The following is a 17,502-nucleotide window of genomic DNA, read 5'->3' as shown; positions in this document are numbered from 1 at the left end:
TGTTATTTTCAGCCATGGATACTCATTTTAGTAACTGTGTTTCAGCAGTGTGAATCATTCAATTTATCGAGAATAATATTTTTGAAATGAATTGAGAAATTCTCAAACGCAAGTTATTTGATCACTCTACAGATAAAAATGTCAGAGTGCCGTGGAAGTGACTGAAATTACTTTCTTACGAACGTACCACACCTATTCACAAGTCACACAGCTTTGTTTAGAGTGTTTTCGGTTAGCATCGGCGTGGAACGTGTACGAATGCTTACAGCGTAGAATGCGCTGCAGCGATCCCGGCTGCGACGACGTTTCAGTAGCAGCTTTGTCGTACATTTTTGCTTCATATAAAAGTACCCTGAACATCAAAACAGAGTATCTTACTTAATATCCATTCTGGCACGTTCGCTGTCTATTTCGGATGGCTAAATGGCTAAACAGCGGCCGGGACAGCACCATTGCAACGAACGACAATTTGTTATGCGCAGTATCGTTACAGTGACGTCATCCATGTGATACACCCATGTAATATCCACTTGGCGGGCAATATACCATGTAATATCCATTTTTATTCAGTGTCATGTGACCGAGTCTCAAACAATCGCAGCATACGTAACAGCAGTGAGATGTGATACTAACATTTAACATATTATGTGGGTGCCTTTGATGGTCGGAAATCAATAAATACGGTGCCTGTGGTGGATGGATGGTGCGTTAAAAGCAATAACACCATACTTTGTTTCTGTTGACAAGAAACCTGTAATTTCTACACTATATTGTTGGATATATCGTTAATGTTATTTAATATCCGCGGTTATTGATGTCCTGAAGGCATCTAACTTTTATATTTCACCTAATTTTGTTAATTTATTATATGCAAATCTAAACAATGACCTTAGATTTTTTCTTTTTGTTCATAGAATGATGATGATGCATATAATGTTTGGATTTCGTGACAGCTAGCAACTACTACATTTGTATTGAATATTGTCATAAAACAGAAATGTTTAAAGATTCGTTCACAGTGCCACCACACATCGATAAACACGCTTCTTAATGTACAGTGAGATAGATAACACTCTCGTTCATGACTTTGATGGCACTAATAACTGCTGCTAGTTTTAAAGTGACATGTTCGGTGTGCGCAATATGACAACATAATGACAAGTCGAAGAAACACATCGTATTTACGCAAGTTCCAAATATTGAATGGGTAATGTAAATTTAATTTTTAACTAGGTTTTATCTTAGCTATTTTTACTGACAAGCGAAATCATAAATCAAATGTAGAGAATTGCATGGATTGACTTCTAAATGCATTATATATTATAGGCATATTGTAGGCCACCATTACGTGGTATCAAAATCTGGTGTCGTCAACATTACGTGGTATCAAAATCTGGTGTCGTCATTACGTGGTAACAAAATCAGGTGTCGTCGTCATTATGTTGTATCAACATATGTATGATGTCGTCATCATACCTCATTAGAATAATTATCGTTGCTAATAAGGATTATCGTCGATTTTTTTTCTAAACGAAGTGCAAAGTGTAGAATCAGCGAAAGGACAAGCAGTCGCATCGGTGATATACTGAATTTGCAGCACTTTCATTCAATATTATGTAACGGATTAAGATACTATAATTCAAGACTAGATGCAATATAATAATCTGTAGAGCCACCGCACTGTTTCATGAAATGTACGTGTTGATGAAGCGCATGGCAAACCTTCAGCAATTTAGTTCGAGTTCTTACTGTCGTGCCATGATGAGCAAACACGTGGAAGCGATGAACCTGTTTTGTGCTAGTGTCACTTTAAATGGGTCTTACACAATTACACGCGACTTGGAACCCGCCAATCAGAAAATACGGTCGTCAAGATGACGTAGTCTTACCCAAATAACAGTTTACAGTCGTTCAAAATCGACTGCACTGTCGAAGATGCACACATCTACTGTCTACCCGTTGGATAACTATGCATTCCAAAATAACCAGAACAACTCGGCGTTTGGGACAAAAACAGCGAGAGCATGGAATAGTAATGAAAACAATCAAACCGAAACCTCCAAGAGTACATTGACTATGTTCACCGAAGAGTCGGGCCTGTCTGGTGTCAAGATTTTAGGCAATCGGAATGCCACGCTTTTTAGACGGTAAGAAGTGTATAATAGCGTTTCCATTGTGACTAGGATAGCGGAGACCAATGCCCATTGGTAACCCTGTGTTCTAATTCCATGCTGGGAACACGCTACTGTAAGTCCACCCATATAGATAGACAACTGTACACTATTAATATTTAGCATATAGTAAAACGAGCCTTCAACCGTTTTTCACTCCAGGGACATGGCTGCCTAATTTTTACATTGCATTACTGTGTGTCTAAAAATGACCAAATAATTGCCATAAACTACGAAAGTTATACATATCTGGCCGTAGTTGTGGATTCTTGGTGCCAGTGGTGTTATGCTAGATTGCGCCAGTAGGCTCGTTCGACGATGATTTTAAATGCACGGATTGTGAATACCTCCATGTTTACACATATTCAACATTCCATTTTTTTTCACGGTTTCGCAAAATTCGAATTAAAAATTCACCCGCCAAGTGACAGTCTTATACATATACATGCAAATTGATTATTTAAGTAAATAAGTTTGACAAGGGACTACGCATTAACATTAACAAGATGGTGTATCTGATGACGTACTCAGCCTGAACATGAAAAACACATTACATGGCAAAACGGAGAACCCATTGAACTGTACAATTGTCATAAATTGACTGAACGGTCCTATTTAGATACGACTTGAAATATGTGATGTTCAATGTGCCATTCTCTGTAGAACACTATGACGTCTAACCTGTTACCTTAGTGATAACAGCAAAGCATTGTGGGATATATGATAGGCATGACAGCCACCAATCGTTGGCAATGAATATACGTCTATCAAAACCTGAATCATTTCGAAATCCAACGTGGTATAACATTGAAATTCCAATGCTGTTATAGAGCAGGTAAAGTACAATGCCTCTTCCAGACACGATCGAAAATAGCAATAGCAATCAATCCATATTCATGAAAGAAACTTGCCAAGATAAGAATAAAATGCCACACAAAACATACACAATTTGCATAGGAAAAAGAATCACAGTTAATAATATGAATGGCAATTTTACTACGGCTACTGAAAAAATGTGTTAATTAAAGACTAATTAATTATCAAGCATTAACTAGTATCATTATAGTCTTGTGACGAAATAGAAGGATATTTAGTGATACAATCTAGCATTGAGGCGTGTCATGTAATTGTAAATGAGTGGATTAGAATTTGATGCAAATGAAAATAATTCCATATGTATACAGTGTATATACGTTACTTAATAAAAAATAGACTGAATGAATCTGATATCGGACACAACAGCATAAATTGAATTTACGAAAGTGTACGAAAACAAATCACAAACAAACGAATTTAGCTGAAGTACATTCACCGAACAGTAAACTTGACATCTTTCGTTTACTGTGTATTCCCGCGTTATGCGTGAAATCGAATGTAAAAACAGGCCAAGCCAGGGAGGAGGGAATTGCATGACACAATTGGCTGACAAATCTTCTCATTTGCATAAATTAATAGTCACGATCAATGAAAAAAATCGTCTTTTCAATAAAACTGTGCCAACATGTCTACCGATGGCCAACATTGTAGTTCTAAATTGACTGATTCAATCATTACATAATGAATGATTATAAAACCGATGTAAAAGCGTTTTTTGAAACACATTTTTGATATTAGTCGAGCAAACTGGTGAGAATAACCACAGGTTTTTCCTTGGATGTGATTATAATAAGTTACGAAATTCAGGGAGAATGCAGAGCACGTTATCTAATGCATTCCCAGCAAAAATCGCTGTGTGTGCATGCGCAGGTTGATATGCAACAATTTTCTTTAAACGCCAACAAATCTCGTCCTGCAAGTTACTAGTAGCGCCAACTAATTATCACAATTTTATTAATGTAATGTTTTAAAGTTTCGTTAAGAATTATTCTGTAAAAAATCACTGAAATGATTTCACCCATTTGTTAAAAAAAATGATCGCCTACGGGCATGCGTTCGATCAGTGTTTTTCACGCCTTACACGAGATCCCACAGTGAACGGAAAATAACCTATTCAGTGTCCATTGACCTGTCAAGTCAGTGAACAACGACACATATTCTTATTAAATTTGAAAATCCCCTTTGTCGCAAACTGTGGCCACGGCAACACACCAATGATACCAATATTTTTTTGTGACAAGTGCGATAATAAAAAAAAAACCGTAATTGGTAAGGTTTACCAATTATCTTTATTAAATACGATAATGTGTTTGTTTCCGGTAATTTGAAATAAATGAATCGCGTGCGGTGGATCTATTAAATTTGGAAAATACCATAAAACTATATTTGGTTTTTATTAACAAATACTCGCCTATACTTACCACTTACAATCTGTCATCAACCCCAAAACCTGTGAATGTATCTCTAACATGTGTTCTCATTATAAGGCACCATAGAAACGCAGAAGCTATGATTTGTATATTCCGATTGTATTTTTCTCGTTTTTGACTTAGACGGCGCTGTTAGATATTGCCAGTTGCAGAATGACATGTTTATAAACCGAGAATATTTGTTTTTGTAGATCGATGTGCAAAATATATTGACATAGCATGGCAACATAAGTAAACCGGTATCAGTTTAATGAGAATCAAATCACATCGACGCAAATACCTGAAAAATTTGAAACTCAGAGATTGAATAAATAAATGTTAATAACTTATTGAATGTATGAACCAGCAGTTCTAATCGACTTTCCAACCAAATGGGTCTCACTAATCGATCCCGGATGACATTCTGTCGTTACATAAAAACTCATCGCTCTAAATAACTTCGACTCTCTGAACATCTTCGTCTTTACCATTGTCTGCTGCTGTCCGTGTCAGGTACAAAATTAAATTTACGCGACAGAGGGCGCTGTTGTAACATTCGGAACATACAAATGAGTAGCATTCGGATATAAAGTGGTCGCATAAATGATGTATTGTAAATCGTTACACCTTTGACACAATCAACACATTGCTGATGACCAACACGGGCACCAAATATTATGTCTTATTATTTTCATTTGATGACATGTAACAGATACGGTTGATAATAATATTTATCATATTTATTAAGTGATCAGACGGAAACGTTTAATTTCGTAAAAGGCAATGCTGGGTAGGTCATGTTCCATACCACACCGCCATTCTCAACTATGGCGTCGATAACCGCATATACTGCGTTGTTTCCTGCTGGCCCGTCGTGGTTTAATCATCTCTTCATTTCTATACACTTGTAAACGACAACAGCTTTCAGCATTTTGGTTCATATTCAGGGCGCCATGGCAATGCATCCACACCGTGTGCTCATTGATAAAGAACTTGTTTTCCTCAGAGCAGAACAGTCAGAACATGTTTGAATCCATGTGAGCTATTCCGCGCATGCGTATTGCTATAGCGATCATTGAAAGGATCTCCTGCGTGGCGACTTTCCGCTGCTGTGTAGACAGAATGATATGAAGTGAAACGGAAAATTCGTTGGTGGAATTCGTTAAAAGGGTTAAGTTAATACAACGTGATGTAAATAATACAATTCACTCACTATGAGTAATGACACAACAAACAGAAATCCGTTCCCACGCAACAAATTGTGCTTCATGTTTTGATTATCAAATGTTATATGTATTTGTAATTATAATAAATGCTTTTTCTCACTTCATAGATATTGAAAATATCATCGAGACCGTTCGATATAGATACACGAGTCCTGACGTCTTACAATATTCGAATTCCCACCCGATCAGTTAATAACACACACACTTGTCGCCGTTGGCTTCACGTAAAACTTACATTCAGAAACTTTAATCATATAGTGTTAATTTTATTTTGCTTCTTGGGGGCAATACTTCTCACTGTTTCTAACAATTGAGCCCACAAATCGACACTTCATGCGCTTAATTGATATCTATTTCATTTTACAATAATTTATTGTTAACATTTTAGTGAAAAGCAATAAAATCACAATGTAATTATTTTTTTAAAATCGCTCAAATGGCATTATTTTTTTTGCAAAACACACATGACATACAGACAAACGAGGAAATATAAATATGATGATAATTATTATCGGTAATTCTTACAGTATTTCTACTTGGCCTGGGTCAGATATGCGCTTAATTGGTATGATTATGCTAAGAATCTCCTTATGGCATCGGGGGGGGGGGGAGGTCAAAGGTCACATGTAGTAAATTGTAAAATGAGTTAATAGATTTTTACAGATGATTTTAAAATCAAATGTCATCGAATATCGAGTGTCAATTATTAAAGAGTGGCAGTCGTCGCGTTGCACATGTGCGACATTTGTGTTGATAAACATTAATTTTCCCACAATCTAATCCGCTTTTTCTAATGAAATCACGAGTACGAGTTTTCCAGTTGGAGCCCCTTGCACTAATTACTGCCTATTCATAAAGCTTGGCACCCTCTCAGTTTGTACTAGTTGTATATGCAACATAATTCGCGCATGCGTGGTGCGACCACCGCCCCTTTAAGTACAATTACTCAGTGGAACACTGTGTTGTTTTTTTATTTGTGGCTGGATATTAAAGTCTGGTATGCATCGTTACTGAACTTTGCCAATACAAAATAAATCTGTTTTATGGAAACACAGTCCCTCTAGAGAGGGGCCGTGATGGACCGTGATGGAAATAATCTCTTTGAAAAGACACCCGTGCATCATCAATGCCGCCTCGACGTAAATGCTCGTCAAACTTTTACCTTTATTGTTACTGTTACTACGCTTTGTAATTGGAATATTGCAAGCAAATGCAGATATGCTATATTTATGCTGGACTTTACATCTAATTATACTTCTTTGAAGGTTACAGTACGTCATCATTCACGTTACGATTACCATTTTGTCATACCTTATTTGGAAATTGACATTCCAAATAAGGATATTTCGAAACGAAGTGCAAAGTGTGCATTCAACGAAAGAGCACGTGGTCGTATTGGTGATACATTGTCTTTATAACCTTATACAGTATTGATAAGAGTATTGGTATGGTAATTGAAAACTCGTATCTCTTGCGTGACGTTATAGTTCTTGTTGGCCATGTGTCATGATACCGAATCACGCGAGAACAATGTGCATTTTTTATACAATTATACAATTTCACACAACTTGAGAAACACGGTCTTCATAGTGATTCGCGTTGTCTGATCCAAATACACGAGATGCTAGAGTAATATAATTTACTGTAGCTCGGAGTCGATGGCCAGAATAACCAGTTCCGTCGAAGATGAACACTAACATTGTTAAGACCTTCGATAAGTATGAATTCCCAGAGGCGGCGGCATGAAATGACGTAGCATTGAAACATGACTGCATTGTGTTACAAATGTGGAGTTTAAAGCGGGGGAGTCGTCACCTGCGCATGACCATAGCGTATCATTATTTATAACTCAATTCCGCGCGTGCGCAGGGGACGACCCTCCCGCTTTAATTATACATGGACTTGAATAACATAATGAAGGAAATCATTATTCGTATGAAATAATGGATGCTGACATACCGATGCTGGGTTACGTTGGTGTTGCTTTAAGATGCACGCTGCAAACATACTTTCTACTAAGACGCTACACGATTTCGACTAAAAAAAACTAATTATTATTCCAGATAAGTTTGAAATTAAACGTAGCGTAATAGTAATACAAGTAGCTTCAACTGTATTTATAATTGGCATAATACAATGATTACATTTAGTTATATTAATCTTACCGTAGCAGCCGAGAAATATGTGTCAATCAACTTTAAGTAAACAATTTATCACTAGGTATTAAATTATGGTCTTTTAAAGAAATCGCTCATGTATATGTATTCTTTAAAGGCAGTTTAGTGTGAAGACATTTTTCCCGGTTGAAGCAACATTTAATGTATATGCGATGTTTTTTTTTATCTTAGTAAAATAAACATGATCAGTGAGGCACTGCATACCAGGCACAGTAACTTAAAAATAATTCCATTTACAGAAGTATACGCATACAAATCCGCGTAAATTCACAGTAATACACTTATCGAAGTGTGAGAATGTTTTTTCTATGTCAACAACGTGACGACAAGTTAATTGATACATTTCAATTTTAAAATTGATTCCTTTTGTATTGTATATTGCATTACCGACGATGTGTTGGATATTGTGATCGTTGTCATAACAACTCACAATCACCAATGCTATCGACAGTTTCTTCTGAAAAGTTGATATTAAAAACTCAATAAATTGTGTTTGTTCCTGGTAATTTAAAATCAATAAATCGCGTGTGGCGGATGATTGATTTCTTTAAGCAATGAAACTACATTTTGTTTCTGTAGAGTTAAAACCTATAGTTGGTGGATATATCGGTAATGGTATTTAATATCAGCGGTTAGCGATAGTCCTATATGCATCTAACTTTTATATTTAACCAAATTTAATTATTTTCCTATATGTAAATTATGTCAGCAAAATAAAAAAAAAACAACAGGTACAATTCTTTGCAGAACGATGATACATGTATTGTATTTGGTCGCCATAACATACACCAATGTATACGTCTGCGGTAACTAAAGACAAACTGTCTATAGAAGTGTACACACCGAACATTAAACAGAAAAAAAAACATCAGCATTTACAGTACATTCGTATCTCACATGCACATACATTGAGAAATCTTGCTTTCTGTGTCGATGTGTTGAGTAAAACACTGCATTGCAGCATGTATATCATAGTACCGCTATCAATGTAAAAAAAAACACACACACCACGCCACGCCTAAAGGTTTAATAACTAACGTTTACTAAGTGTAATTGGTACTGTAAAATCATTAATGTTCCACCAAATTCTATCTTCGCTATTTCTCAGTGTTGCAAAGAAAAAATTGCCGCAAATTAAATCCATGTAAACATTAAAAAATACAAATATATAATTCATCATTTCCCTAGAGAATCTGTAAATTTCAAACCATTGAATGGTTAGTTTAGCAGCGCTCTGAACAATATCAAAATGCGTATGGAATTGGAACCAGATTCATTTGCAAAAGTTACCGACGTTTATTTTGCTACACAGCTATATTAACTAAGTTTTAGTATATGTAATAGACGAATTGATATTTTAAAGAAACGATTTGCTGAACCCATTAAATAGCACAAGATCTACCAATGGACTCTCTGCCGTTGCGTTGTGTGAATCGAATAGTGAATATCATTTTAATTGTTCTGTTAATTAATTTAATTACGCACAATTCAAATACACAGATGTATCGGTGCATAGCCGCTTCGTTGTTATCGTTGGTCGCTATTGTGCGTGTTTTGACCGCCACGTGATATAGTAATGTTTTTTACGCGACAGAGGGCGCTGTTGTACACTTTTATATGCAAATTCAATGCGTAACGCTGGGATATAAAGTAACAGCCTGACAATGTGCGTATGTTGGGGGTATTAATCATTACACGTGGGTGCCATAAATTTGTCTTATCAATTTTATTTGAAGAGATATTAAAAATATGTTTGATATTATTGATTATATTTACCGAATGATCAGATATATTATCTGCCTACAATTTATATAATTATTTATTTTTAACTTTGTGAAGACCATGGCGTCGATGACTGCATATACAGCGTTGTTTTCTACTGGTCTGTTAACTATAAATGCAAACCATGTCTTCAAACCTGACGTAGTTTTCCATCTTCAAACGTCTAACGTGTTACCCATTAAAGCGGGAGGGTCGTCACTTGCACACGCGCGGGAATTGAGTCCCTTGCGACGATAACAACACACGCTAAAATTGCAAAGGCTCATGGGTAGACGCTTGTTTGTAAACAATGGCACGATATGGCCGTCTGACGCATGCGCAGATGACGACTCCACCACTTTAACGACAACTACGTTGTCCAATGTTAGTGCGATGTTCAGGGCACCAGTGATATACTTCCACGGTGTGTTTATCTATAGAGCAATGGATAGTTCGATAGATACATATATGATATCGTCGAAAAACTGTCCTATCTGATTGGTTGGTAATACAGAACATTATTGGCTTCACGTTAGAGATTTACACAGAAACTTAAATAATATAATATTCATTTTATTTTGATTCTTGGGGCACATTTCAAGTTTTATTATTATTTCGATCACCGAATAATTCTCCGCTGTCGTGGAAAAATAAACTCAATCCAACGTACTATTGATTCCCAATAATTGTCTCACTGTTTGCAAAAAACAAAGAATGCTGACCCCAATATGAATCTGGTCTAATTTGATTATTCATAAGTATTATTAATCAAATCACCTACCAATTAAAGTCATTTGATAGTTATAGCCAGCATTACAAAAAAATATAATAATATAATATTTGCAGGTGTGTCCAGTACGATTACAAAATATTCCCCCAACTCGGCCAAAATCAGTATGCGCGTAGTCGGTACGTTAGCGAACTCTGGCCCAGAGAAGTCACAATGTTCGAGATTGTAAGATGAGTTAACGGATTGGTATATATAGTATTCGTTTTAAATCACGCGAAACCCATTAAAGATACTTTTTAATTATTAAGTAATAATACAACCAACAGAAGACTGTGAGTATGTTTGTAGTACTTATATGGTTCAATATTGATGTTTACAGTTAGACTTTTCAGGTCGTGTAAACATCGATATAGATATTTAATTTTGAGATGTGTTTTTCAGTACTTGTTCTTGGATAAATCGGACTTTCCAGAATGCGTACAACAATGCTACAATTTGTATTGAAAGCATCGCATGACTAAATTTACTAGGATGGCTGTTGTACTCAATACATGAATTAACAGAATTCAAATTTAAAAATAAATTGTAAAGAATCTCATTATTTAAAGTATACTTTATTTGAATCTACAAGTTTTTTTAACTTTCTGATTATATAATCATGATTTTTGTTTATGCTAATTATTTCACCCCAAAATACTTAGTATTACCTCATTAGTTAATAATCGTTCAATCCCATCAACAATTTCTTGGCCAATACGCGCTCTAAAATACGAGATGTCAGAATTTTTAGGTCCGGGGATGCTTAAATATCGACTCGTTACTACATTCCTTGGAATCTTGTAGATATTATTTGGTGGAAGTAGCCCTACCTACGGTGTTGCGGTAGACGTATCTTCTCCACGACCCAGACTGAAAATAACGGAGGAGAATGGAAATGGCTATAGAGCGCTGAAACGCATAAATTAAGGACATGATCGATTCTAGTGCGAGAACACAGCTTTCTTTGCTTAATTTGGTTACAGGGTATTGCTCAGAATAGTGATTAACTGTCAAGTTTGAAACGAATATATCATCTCGAATTGAAACATAAATAGGGTCCCAGTGTTTTCGGTTATGAGGAGGTAAGACCGTTATTTTAAGGTACAAAGCGAGGTAAACGTACTCGTCTTTGCCCAATCCTTTAGTCGGTTTAGGTATATTTCATCCAACTCTTGACTTGATTCACAGTAGCAACATCGTAACCGCCATGCGAAAACAGAAGCAGCCACTGGCATGGTCGGTAAACAACTAGCCTATGTACCATCACAGACATAGCCGGTCAGTACGAAGCCAACCGAATTGCTCGTTGAACACGTTAATGGTTAAATATTATAACGAAATTATTGTTTTATATCAAATTTACTTATAAAAAACCCATATTTTGAAGTCACAACATAATTGGAGGAAATCTTTTTCTCTGCATTCTTTTTTGAAACAAATACTTGGTTGATTGGTTGTTATTCGCGTCAATGCGTGGACTAACCCAACTCAAATACTTCACCCCAAAATATTTTCTAGTAAAAGTACCTAGACTATCACAAAAACTATGTTCCCATCATGGCCGTTGTAATTTTAGCCTCTGTTTACCGCACTGAGTTCGTAAGCACTTCATTCAGTATTTATAACAGTATAAAGTCACTGTTCCCTTTAATTTTTTTGAATCTTGAAAATACTGTGAAAATTTGCCCATTTTCCCCTTGAAATGTTTTTTCTGCATACAAAATACATGGAACGTTTCTCAAAAGACAAAATTTCACTGAGAAACTACAATTGAATCTGAGAAAATTGAGCAAAAATAAGGCTTAGAGGGAACACTGTATAGGGTACTAAAAATCAAGACTTCAGCAAAATTATCTGATTCCTTAGGTTTACCGGACAAATTACTGTGCAACGTTTATGTCCATTTGACGCGTAACTGATCTTTCTCCATTTGAACTAAACGACGGGATCATGGGTAAAACGGTTTTAGTTCTCGCTGACCGTGTGCCATGTTACCGAGTCACGTGGGCACAATGTACTTTTGTGCTCGCATCACTTAAAAGGCTCTTATACAATTACACTCAACTTGAGATCAGCCAATCAGAAAACACGCTCGTCAAGGTGACCCACGTAATAAGACCCGAATTCACATGACGTTTAATAATAGAGTTCACTTTGGCTCAGAATCGACAGTCTCGATAAACTGCTCCGTCGAAGATGGACACCACTACTGTCTATCCGTTGGATAACTATGGATTCCAGAATACCCAGGAAAACACGGAGTTTGAAGCAAAAGCAAAGACTGCATGGGATAATAATGAAGAAAAACAACCCGAAAGCTCCAAAAGCACCCTGACTCTGTTCACCGAAGAGTCGGGCCTGTCCGGTGTCAAGATTGTAGGCGACAGGAATAGCACGCTTTACAGACGGTAAGGAATACATAATGACGTTTCCTCTGTGACTTGGACGGCGTTGATCCATGTTCAATCACCCTGCCTAAAAAAATCATGTTGAAAACAGCCACTATGAGTCAACCCATAGATTAACAACTGTATTATTATTTAGCATTTTGTATGTGCGCCTTTGATCGTTCACAACAATCATTTTTTTTTCGCTTCAGGGTCATGAACGTTTTATTTTGCCTATTAAATACTGTACGGTTAAAAACGATCAAATAATCGCCATGAACCACGACAATTTAACCAGACCTCAAGATCGATTCGGATCTGACCAGACTCTGACGTAATTTTGTAAATTTCTAAACTTTAAAAAAATAATATTATCTTGATTTCGAGAACAAAAATCTTCCTCACACCCGAACACTCTCCAACACTGCAACACACACTGGTATATTACATATTACACGTATGGGACAGACAATCCAATTTTAAAGTAGAACAGCAAAGGAAAGACTGTCTTGACATTTCGTTGAACACGGCATCACTTCGCATGTATGCATCTGGGTGATCTAAGTAAATGTGGATGAGAACATGAAATCACTGACATCTATATTCTGTTACAATGGTAAGGTCATAAAGTACGCACTTAACAAGACTTCACTGTGCGTACTCAATTATGCATTATGCCAGACTGTATGGAAATCTTCATTTACTTTACGACTTAGTTTGAGTTCCGCTACAGGTATAATAATAGCGTGTTTTACAACAGCAGGGTAGACTTATTTGTTCGGAGCGATACATTGAACGGGTGAATGGGCCGCTGGCAACTTCAGCAAAGATGTCAAACTTGATGAAAGGAAAAATAAAATCGCAATGACGTAGCAGGCGAAGAGCCTTTCAACACATGAACGAGGTTCATTACGTGCACGTGAATACATTGTGATTCAAATGTTGAATTTAATTCCACACAGGGACGGATAGTCCTGGGAAATCACTATTCCACTTGAGACAGTGGTTGTACAAAGAATTGACTGTAACACACAGATAGTGGATATCAAGTGCTGGTGGCATCATGCTAGATTGCACCAGCAGGCTCGTTCGACGTTGTTTAAAACGCAAGCCGCTCTTTCACGTATTCGTGCTACAGCCTCAGCTTGTTTCACAGTTTAGACGAACTTCAAATGAAACATTTATACACAAAATCGCGATGTGATATGTACATGTAAATAAACTTTTTAAATGATATGACTCGTAGCTACGTTTTATCACGCACCAAAATGGTGGATCTGATGACGTACTCACTCTGAAATGTGAAATGCACATTAAAGAGCAGTTCGGGAAACGAAAAGAAATTGACTGAATGCACCCCATGGCACAGTATTGTAGACACAACTTCTGGCACCATTAGATGGTTCCAATATGTGTCAAAATAATAGTTTAAGCTTTACACCATAGCAATGCCCAATTAATATGACACGATCCGGATGCAACGTAACAGTCAACTATAATTTTAAACAGTTTCATCAACAGCAACCATCGAGATTATATCCAAGACACTAAATAAGTGTATGTTGTTGAGTATGTTCACAATATTATTGTTCACAATAAAGAAAACAAATGTATGGATATTGTTAATGAATACTTACCTCAGTGTTTGGTCAATATTCAGTTTAGATGTCCCGCAGATACAATTATGGACCTCGGCTGCGTCTCGGTCAAGTATTTCATTTTTTGGTCTTCAAAACTAAATATTGACCTGGGAGTATAATTTCCAGTTATGCCCAAAGGTCAACAACAGTCCAACATGAGAAAACAGTGCCGTATAATATTGGAAATCAATTCTTTCTGTTAGCAACAATATTCCGGTCACGGTGGAAAACAGAAATAGTGATTAATTCAAATTTATAAAAGAAACGTCATAGAAAACTGTTAATAAAAGTAACTTTTTATACACGCCTAAAGTTTGAATTTGGGTACTAAGAGATTTGAATGAAAATAATGAAATTTTCACAAATAGCAACTTTGAGATAATCGACTTGAAGTGACTGATTTATTATTAAACATACAATTATATGAAATCTTGGACGTGCCATGAAATCGCTCATGTAAATGTAAATCGATACTTTCAAGACAGTTTTGTATGAAGGCATACTCTTTTGTAACAAAGTCCTATGTTGAGACAAGGCGGGCCAAGTGTTTACAAATGCGTGGGTTAAGAAATGACTGAAACACTGAAAATAATTCTACATATATGGTATAGATGATTAATGAAGGAGATCAATAATACACAGCAACTTCAGCAATATATTGAATACTAAACTCAATAACTTAAAATTAAATTTACAACACCACACGCAAACAAATACGGTAGTATTAGTACATTCACAGTGGAGTGAAAATGTTTGTGTGCTGTCAACAACGTAGTGACACGTTAATTGAAAATACGTGTCCGATCATCTGTCAAGTCGGTGGACAATGTTACATTTTTAATTGTTAGCTGTGAAATTGGTTACTTTCAATACAATTTTAGACGATTAGCTTCGATCGTTGTCACGGCAACTATCAAAACCTTCTTGTGACATGCGGGATATTGACAACTCAGTGATTATGAGTTAGGTTTACCATCCATATTTAATTGAATATGAATTGTGTTTGTTCCCGGTAATTTGAATGAAATCAATAAATCGCGTGCGATGGGTGGATTTACCAAACACCATGATTTTCTTGTTGTTACGCACTTTTGTTTTATATAATTGGATTAATTTATTATATGCAAATGAAGTCATCATTTCCTTAGTGTGGGGGCCATAGCGTACATACAGCATGCTAGCCTATATTTAAGAAAAATGCACAGGAATGTATAAAACGCGTACACAATACCACCCCATGAGTGCCGATAATTGCAACATAATTGACCTTCCAGGAATGGAAATATCACTAGTAATAATTTATATGGCGCTTGTAGATGTTTCTCGATCGATTTTCTAAATAAGTTGATACAGCACGATAACACAAACGAACCGCTATCAATATAATATCAAACGCATCATATCTACGTTAGATTATCTGTACTTTAACGAAGTAATACCGCAAATTAGGCGAGTAGTGTTTTTATGCAGCCCCATCGCAGGCCCGTAGCCAGCCCTTTTGAATAGGGGGTTCGAAAACAACAATAAATGATACATTTGATGTGAAACGTGTGAATTTTATAATATTCAAAAAGTGTGTTTGAGCTCTGTTACATACATTTTTATATTCTCGGTTTTAAATTCAATTGGTTTACTTTGTGTTACGTTGGTAAGTTATTCCACATAACATTTTTGAACTATTTTACCATTTTAGAGAAGGGGTCATAGACCATTCCCAACACGCAGACAAACATACCCACACCCTTGATCCATTACGGCAAAATGTTGTACAAAAAAAAGAGACAAGACTGTACGTATCTTAGCATTATTGTCCAAGCATTTTAAGGTAGAATGCTACTCACGAGCTTTTTCGCTCTTCACAGATGTTAGCGCACATAAAAGTGACACAATTTCATGTCGAAAACTGTCTACAATTATTCATTTTAGTATTAGTCAATTATGTAATTTTATTTCTGTACAGAGCCTCACCACATCGTACAAAATGTAATGGGTAGAAAAGTGCATATCACGTTTTATAAACAATACAACATCCATGTAAACATATGGTACTAAGTTAAGCTGGATTAATATTTATCTCGTCGCTTGAAAACTTTTAAAATATACAAAGCTAGTTGATATATGGTGTGGCAGTTTGTGTAGCGACGAAGTAAGCCCAGACTGTCAGTATTTGCATAATTGCATAAAATTATTGACAAAAGGTCAGCCCTTAAATCATTATAAAATGAACATATAAAAAAAAGTGAATTTCATTTTCTATCATGCTAAATTCAAACGTATCACTGCAAAAACTAAAAATGTATTGATCTAACTGTATTTTTGTGTGTCTGCCTAATTCAACATTATGTTTATGGCCAAAAAAGCGAAAACTCGTCTGTATAAATTTTAGTCTATAATTGCTTGCCAATAAATCTCCTAGGTTATAATACTACATTGATTTTTTTCGAAAGTACACAGCCTGGATGATTGTGAAATTGAGGCATGCCATTCTTGCTGACAACAATTTTGTTATTCTTTGAGTAAATATTCCTAAGAAATTTGCAGTATCTGCAACTTGTTTTTCAAACCAGGCAATGCCGAAACCATATTTGAACAGAAGATTTTTATGTGGGTTTCCCAAGTAAGTCTGCCGGTCTTGTTTAATCGTTTAAGCATGATATAACATGTTTTGGGGTTCCAGCTATTTATTATTTAATTTTAACCACTATAAGATGCAACGCTTGGAATAACCACAGCATAATGGCAGCCTTCCACATTCGTCCAACATCGCTACAATGTTTGTACAACTATTAATGCTAAGTAGAAATCTGCGAAATGTTGTCTGTACCCTCTCGATTTCAAAATTGTGGTACCCCCATATCGCTACCATAAGAAATAGCTGGTACAATGATTGCATCAAACAAATTAAATGCACTAACCAATGGCATACTACCAAGTTTCTTACGTACGTAAATTTGTTGGTTTACTGTAAATCTGTTTTTAGAGGGTGGTAAAATAATATGCATATAGTAGCAGTTTAGCAGCGGTCTCAATAAACTTCAATGACTACATCTCCTTTTTATGAACCCACTAAAAATATAAACATTTTT

Source organism: Saccoglossus kowalevskii, chromosome 22 (genome assembly GCF_978046115.1).
Source record: "Saccoglossus kowalevskii chromosome 22, keSacKowa6.1, whole genome shotgun sequence".
Classification (NCBI taxonomy): domain Eukaryota; kingdom Metazoa; phylum Hemichordata; class Enteropneusta; family Harrimaniidae; genus Saccoglossus; species Saccoglossus kowalevskii.
This window is presented reverse-complemented; position numbering follows the sequence as displayed.